At 32.9% G+C, this 8,451-nt stretch overlaps 1 long non-coding RNA gene across 1 annotated transcript; it reads left to right on the top strand.

Moving 5' to 3' along the window:
• The first annotated feature begins 1,374 nt into the window (after nucleotides 1–1,374).
• LOC128019007 (uncharacterized) lies at nucleotides 1,375–3,465 on the top strand. Its single transcript, XR_008185027.1, has 3 exons — nucleotides 1,375–1,425; nucleotides 1,554–1,623; nucleotides 2,324–3,465. It is a non-coding gene; the product is annotated as an uncharacterized LOC128019007 (long non-coding RNA).
• The last annotated feature ends 4,986 nt before the right edge of the window (nucleotides 3,466–8,451 follow it).

The raw sequence follows: 8,451 nt of genomic DNA, 5'->3' as shown, positions 1-8,451 counted from the left end.
CCCAACTGCTGGGTTGAGGCCGTTGGATAGGACTTTGGGATGTTTTAACCCAAGTTTGGGTTGAAAATAAGGTTTTAAAAAAAAAAAAGTTTAACCCAGCGGGTCTGGGTTGAGGACGCGGACGTGAAGGAGAGCACGCACGTCACGTCAAGATCGTACGTCTCCAGTGCGAGCAGCCGCCATTTTCTCAGCGTGATAGAAGCGAGAAGCGAGTGAAAGACTATGGTAAGTAAATATTCAAAATGTAAAGTTATCTTTTATTGTTTACCCGGTTGTATGAAAGGCGGACGGTTTTATGAAAGGCGGAAACAAAGGAGCTTAACGTTATATATATATATATTTAAAAAAAAACGGACGCGGTTTTCGCCTCAGACACGGAGGTCTTAACTGCCTCATGTAACGGTACTGAACGGAGGATGTACTTTTAATATAACGTCTGTGAATGTATTTTGTCATATTTACATAAGATTTTACATTATCTGTTCTCTTTGAGGCGTTAACAGACGGTTATGGTCACGGTTACGCTCATGTGAATTTGTCTTTTTTTTCGCGGTTAAACTGAATGTATGTCTGTCTCCTAAAGGAAACGGCATTGTGTAGTAAAGACTAGCATAATTATTTTGAGGCTGTTGAAGTGGTAACTGTTAAAAGTATGTTTTACATGTAATATTTCTTGTCGAGCTCCTGTCTTCATTGTCCTCGCGCCGAGAGTTAAAGACACAGAAGCTGTTTGTGTGAGGAGTCACAGACCTGTGTGAGGATGAGGAGGAGGTGTTCTTCTGAAGAGAGGGACAGACGGTTTAAGGAGAGTAAACTTCAGAATAACATCAAGTTATCTTTATTTTTACTAAGACTAAAATAATGTGTGTGTTTTTTTTAGATGTTGCAATCCAGAGACAAGATAACTTCATTCTTTTGAGACTGATGTAAGTTAAGTTATTATTACTTTTTTTTTTTAGAAAATTAATGTTTATGTTGTGTCCTGCCTGTTAACTTCACATTTTGATGCAAAAACAGTGTGATTTTATTTATATATATATATATATATATATATATATATATATATATATATATATATATATATATATATATATATATATATATATATATATGTCTGTATGTGTGTATGTATATGTATGTATATATATATGTATGTATATGTTAATATTTTATTGAAACCATTGATGTCCCTCTTTGCAGAACTCAAACTAACTGGAGTTAAGGACACACAAGTCTTGTGTGAGGAGGTGGTTTTCTCAGCTTCTTCTGAAGAGAGGGAAAGATCGTTTAAGGCAAGTAAACTTCATAATTTCATGTTATCAGTTGTCGTTGTGTTTTACTAAGAGTAAAATAATGTTTGTTTTTTGTTTTTGTAGATGTTAAAAGCAAGAGACATGGGAGAGCATCATTCCTTTGAGATTTTATGTAAGTTATTTTTAGAAAAGAAATTTTTCTGTTGTCTCCTGCCGGTTTACTTCACATTTTGATGCAACAACAGTGTGATTACGTGCTCATTTCATTAAGACCATTGATGTCTGTGTTTTTTATTGCAGAAATCAAACCAAGTTTGGAGTTGTCTTGTCTGATTTGGAGAGTCATCATTCTTGGTCTTCGCTCTTAGAGGTAAAGTTCACACAAAAAATAATTTACTTGCCCTCAAGTCATTCCAAACCTATAAGACTTTTGTCTGTCTTTACAACATAAATTAATATATTTTTAGTTTTCTCATAATATTTGTTAATCCATTTATAGTTTAGATAATCAGTATTTTCAAGCTTCATAAATATAGAGTTATTGTAGAAGTAAATTCTGATATTTATATATGAATACATCTTAAATTATATGATAGCAAACATGTATGTTCAAAATAAAATACTGGTCTCCCAGACCAGCAATGGAGGACACAAAAAGAGAATATTAAATATATTCATACGTTTTCCAAAAAATGAGCAGAGTTTGTATGAGTCTGGAAAAACATGGGGAGAGTAAATTATGAACATTTTAATTATTTGTTGAACTAACGGTTTGAAGAGCAGCCCTCCATGTACATGAATATTGTGAGGTATGTGAATGTCATATCTGTTTTAATGTTTCAGTAAAGAAGCTTTCTGAAAGCAATATTTATTCAAACAATATCGCATGTCCTCACACTAGTGCTGCCATTATAGACTTCATGAGAGCTGTGATAGACATTAAACAACCACACAAAGTGTTGAAACTTTAAAACCGATTATTTACCTATCCTTACGGATGTGAATACACCTCTACCTGAAAATGGATAGTTTAATTAAATGTTTAATTTTTTCAAATGTGTTTCTCTTAGGCCACTGATGAAGAGCAGGCGGTGACTGGGATGAATCCTGGTCAGAGAGGAGAATCTTCTTTCCCCTAAACTGATGCAGCGGTGGTTTTAAAGGAGGACGCTGCCCTGGATGATGTAGAAGATGTCACATGCTGTGCTGATGGGGTTTCTTCATGACTACATCAGTTATGCTAAAGAGATCATGAAAATTGACCCGGATGCATGATCTGTATTAATGGACTATGAAACAAACTGTAAGTGTATAATTTGTTAAAAAAAAAAAAGTTAAATGCTTTTTCTGTGTTGTTTAGTAGAAAAGTTTACACTCTGTCATTCATACACCTGCTCACATTCTTTCACACACACACACACGTCTGTTAAATGTTATAATATCAAAGTTAATGTTGTGATTTATTTGTGTACTGTCATGCCAGAATAGTTGGAAAAAAAACCTAACTAATTGTAAATTTATTGTATGTGTTTTCGTATATTTTTATACAATATATACAATTGAACAAAGCCCAATTTGATCTTAAGTTATATTCATCAAATGTTCAATGCTTTGTTTATGAACTCTGTAGCTGTTAATGCCATCCTTTTCTGCATTTCTTCTAACATGTTACTTTTTGACTTTTCTCTTGTTTTTAATAAATATTTTCCTTTTGGTAATTATTATTTGTGTGTAAAAGTGATATTTAAAATGAACAACATTTGTAGGTTTAATGCCTAGCTCAATTTGGGTTAATTTTAACGTAGAAATGCATTGTTTCCCCACATGGCTGCACTGCGAGTTTATTTTCTGCCAGCAGGAGGCGCTAAGAGCGGGAGAGGTAGGTTTCTCCGGTAACGGCTGCAGAGCGGTGCTGAGCTCACAAACGCTGCCTTATCAAGCACATGCGAAATGATATCGATCATTTTCTAAATACAGTAGTTTTCCTTCTGAAATACAGTGATAAAAAACACCCGCTCTGGTTTTTGAAACCCTGCAATATAGTCATTTTAAACCATAAAAAATGGCAACCCAGCAGGCTGGGTTAAATATGATAACCCAACTGGTTGGGTTAAAATAACCCAGCGCTGGGTTCGTCCCTTTTTGACCCAGCGCTGGGTTGTCAAAATAACCCAAATTGGGTTGTTTTCAACCCAGCAGTTTTTAGAGTGTATATATATATATTACAGTGTAGTAATCACTTTTTAAAATAAAAAAGGCACTAATATCATGCATGCCTAATAACACTTTTTAGTGATTATAACATTATGAATACAGCCGTCATCATACCTTATTGCTTAAATATGCAATTTTCATGCATAAAATCATGCCAGTTCACAGAGGTCAGAGAAAAGCTGTGATTTTACTGCGGGCTCCTGTTCTAAGCCCTTATGATTACAGCTCCTGTGATAAGCATCGCTTAATTGTCCAAGCGGTCGATTGAAAGCATGGGACTGACAAAATGATTCCTCTCTGCTGCTCACATCAGCTATGATGAACACCACTGCGGTCACGTTCACATTCACATGGTCCAAAACACTGAAATCTCCTGCTGGATGACTGCTGGGAAAGTTGAAGTTTAGTATTACTTTAGTTTTTATTTATTTTAAATCCAGTTTCCTCAGTTTTCATATAATATTTATACTTAAAAGTTTTAATAGTTTTAATTTTCTTTGTTTTAAATGTGAATCTCACAGAAATGTGCTTAAAAAGAAGTATATATAAATAAGTAATTATTTGACACTTTTTCATTAATTATTTCAGATTTTTACATAAAACTTTCTTTGCATCATTGCATTATTTTCATGGCAATTAAGCACATTCACCGTACATATTCTCATTACTGTAATGTGACATTTTATTTTTGAGTTTTATTCTCATTCTCAGTGATTCTCATTAGTTTTGTTACTTTAAAAAAATAATCAGCATGAATTAAAGTCAGTGTAAAAATATGAAAAAACATATTTAAATAATACAGAATGATTTTTCTTTCATTATGGGATGTTTTTGTGTGTGATAATATGAATAAAGGTCAGAAAACATTCTTTTTATTTTAATAAATTTTATATTTACTATATTTTTTTGAATTTCTATTGTCATTAAAATAATCTCAATACAAGACATGACTTGCATTGTAGAGTGAGTTAAAATTAGTTTTTGCTTGTGTGTTTGTGTTTTATCTAGCTAAAATAATAGTATTATTTTTATTGATATATATATATATATATATATATATATATATATATATATATATATATATATATATATATATATATATATATATATATATATCCATTTAATTTGCACCACGAATGGCAATGAGAATAGCATTCAGAGTAAGTAATGAGTATTTGGCTGCATGCTGTAAAGTGTAGATCATATTGAAACATAGAACACATAGAAATTGCATTAAGAGTGTCATTGCATTAAATAACAAAATTCTAAAGCAAGTGTCATTTATTGTAAAGAAACATAGGAAAAGTGTGTGTGTGTGTGTGTGTGTGTGTGTGTGTGTGTGTGTGTGTGTGTAAAAGAGTGTTTGTGTATTTGTGGGAGTGAATAAATGTGTATATATCTATGTACTCTGTAACCTGAAAGTGTCCTGAGCTTTCGTTAGGTTGGTAAAAAGCAAGAAAAATAAAAGAAAAGTTACTCTTAAGGTCCACAACTTCCTGTTGTTGAATAATTGATGCAATGGAACTCCATTAAACATCATTGACTGAATCATTATAGAAATACTTACAAAAATATAAAATATAGAATAACTTAAACTCCTAACAACTTCAGAAACTGTAAAAATATATATGTTTTTGAAAGTGTATCCTATAACCAAGGCTGCATTTATTTGATCAAAAATACAGTAAAAAATGTGAGATATTAATACAATTTAAAATAACTGTTTTCCAGTTGAATATGTTGCATTATGCAATTTATTCCTGTGATCAAAGCTGAATTTTCTAGCATCATTACAGCTGTCTTCAGTGTTACATGATCCTTCAGAAATCATTCTAATATACTGATTTTCTACTGTTGCGCTGCTTTAATATTCTTTTAGAAAACCCTTATGCATTTTTATCTAGGACACTTTGATGACTAGAACGTTCAAAAGAACATTTATTTCACACACACATATATATATATTCTTGTAACAATATAAAAGTATTTATTTCATTTTTACTTTTAGTGTATATAGTATATATAAAAATATTTTAAATGTATATATATTTGTATATACATGTGCATATGTATTTTGAATAATTCGATCTGTAAGGATGTCATAATTTACATTTACATTACATTTAGATAATTTAGATAAGTTGGCATATTGATTACTTTTTGACAGGACTACTTTTCCAGGTGGAAACCCTTAAGTGATCAGACTTTCCATTCCCTCCTTCTGGAAAATAAAAAAAAATAAAAAAAAAATCCCACAAATGCACACTGAAGGAGGGATTCGAGCCACATCCACAGACCAGATGATCACCAAGACATGAGGCATGCACTAGATAACCACTTCATAAAAATGCCTTAGAGAGCACCCACAACACTTTAACATCACAGCAACAGCTTGACCGCATGAACACCACTTCACATTTTCATGGGAAATTGTAAAAATGAAGTGTTCTGCAGTACTTGATGTCAAGGTTTTGAGTGCTGGTGATATTTTAATCTGTAATCTAAGCGCATACGGCCCACATCAGCAGGGATCCCACACCAATTTAATGAATTTAATTGGTAGGTAAGGCAAATGCAAACAGTTTGAGAGCGATTCCTCTCAAGGTTGTAAAAGACGCAGTATAAGATGGTTTTGAAAACTGGTTTCCTTCTTCAGCTTTGGATGACAGACTCACATAAGCGTATACCTCGATCAAACGAGGAAGGGTGGTGGTTTGCTGTCTTGTTTCCAAGATGCCGTCTTGCTGATAAAAGTGATTCAGAAACAAACACAGGTACAGGAGGGCAGATGGTTGTTTTTGTAAAGTATTTCATAATTGATGGGCTGCTTGGATTTGATTTGTAACCTGATGGATTTATCTGAAGTAATTGCGGTCATTAGGGAGAGCGCGGTTTAAAAGTGACTGGCGGAGTACTTTGATATTTTATGTAAGGGAAATAAATGAATATAAACACTAACACACACACACACACATTCCCACAGGGGGCTTAACTGTAAGCTGTGGGGCTGTGAGAGCCGTCCAGGGTTCAGTAATTAAGTCTGAGTTCATTAGACTGGACAGGGGTCAGCTGTTAGATGTGGATCCTCTTCTGATAGAGTCGTGACACTCAAAAGTACTTCATAAATGACTCCAATGGGAATATAAAAAGAATATGCAAATTTCTCCAAGACATTTGCTGAAATCTTTCAAACATGGAACTTTCGACAACGTTTTTTAAACGTTATATGAATGTCAGGACAAAAGTTTCGAAAGTAATTTTTAGGGAATGTTCTGGTAAATGTATTATTATTTTATATATAAAGTCATGATACTCTAGATGGCACAGGCCAATAGTGTCCATCTCAATCTGATATAGTGACATCATTATCATTTGGAGCAGCTGATTGGTTCATTTTGTATCAGCAGCCAATGAGCTTGCTGCTCAAATATTCAAATCATTGACTAGTGCACGATGTAGCAGTACATTTCAGAAAGTATCTACATTTCTAAACAGGCAACCATAAACAAGTTCAAACTGAGTGTCATGTTTAACAGTCTTGTATTCATGCATGAGAGAAATACTGAGTATACTCTACAGTAGCATACAGTACAATAGCTGCAGCAGCAAGCAGTCTGTAATAGTTCTGAGGACATGCCGACAACTTAAAGACATGAGAACAGGCTTAACTAACATGCATTTCAACTGGGGTTCGCTTATTATCTGCTTACCCTCAATGTTTATGTTGGCTTATTTCTTAGGTCGATGTTTTCCGTAGCTGTGCTGAGAGTGCGGCTGATTCATGCTCTCTTTATAATCCTAATGGCTTTAATACACAATAACACTGCAAAAGTTAAATCAATCACAGTTATCAAATTACTTGATTTATATATTTTCCTCAGGTGGATGCTGGGTTCTTCTCTCATCAGCTTGCAACGTGTATCTATTTGTAAACTACACAGTGCGCATTCTAACTAGTGTTAAGGCATTCAGCAAGGCAGCCAAAGTAAAAATAGCCAAAGGCCAATAGTGTTAAGATGGTCAGCACGATAACCCAGGCACGCATAGATTGTAAATCAATACATGTCTTGGTGATAGATCTGTTTGTTTGGGGGGTAAAATAAAAAGTTCATAAAACATCATATTTGGGATGAAAAAGTTACAGTAGTAGGATGTTGTGAGGAACGTTTTAGTAACCTGTAAATAACATTATAATTACAAAAAGAAATGGAATTTTAACGTTCTTAGAATATTAAACGTAACATTCAACTAATGTTATATTTTGGGTGAAAATAAAGTTGAATGCTGTAAAAACATTATAATCAAAATTTTCAAAAAAAAATTTAAGCTACATAGTAGATGTTTCTTTTAAGAAATAGGTCTTAATTTTCAATTTCAAGTTGATCTCACATTCATTTCAAATTCTTTTCAACTATGTATCAAATTGTTCTTTGAATTGCCAAGATAATAGTCTGCAATAGTCAAAGATCTCAATATGAACTCAAACATTGCTTGTCAAATTCAGATTTGATTTGATCTGTTCTATCAACTTTCAATGTATAGATTTGTTCTTTTATATGTAAACTCTACATCTCTATAGTTTTAATTACTGCCACTTATAGAAACTGATAACTTTAGTTAGAATTCATGTTGGTATTTCTATTTATACAGTAGGTGCATTAATGACACCAAATCACCTGTCAGAGTGTTATGTACAGGATTCAATGTGTGCATTTGTGTGTTTGCTAAGCTGTAGTTAGAGAAGAATTTGGGAGAGACATCCTCAAATGGAAAAATAACTAAATTATCTATCTATCTATCTATCTATCTATCTATCTATCTATCTATCTATCTATCTATCTATCTATCTATCTATCTATCTATCTATCTATCTATCTATCTATCTATCTATCTTTATATACAGTATCTGTATGTGTATTCAGAGCCAGTGAGGAACATAATTTCATAATTATAAAAAAAACTGCATTAACGCAGATAAAATAAT

This window comes from Carassius gibelio, chromosome A8, assembly GCF_023724105.1.
Source record: "Carassius gibelio isolate Cgi1373 ecotype wild population from Czech Republic chromosome A8, carGib1.2-hapl.c, whole genome shotgun sequence".
NCBI classification, from domain to species: Eukaryota; Metazoa; Chordata; class Actinopteri; order Cypriniformes; family Cyprinidae; genus Carassius; species Carassius gibelio.
This window is presented reverse-complemented; position numbering and strand designations above follow the sequence as displayed.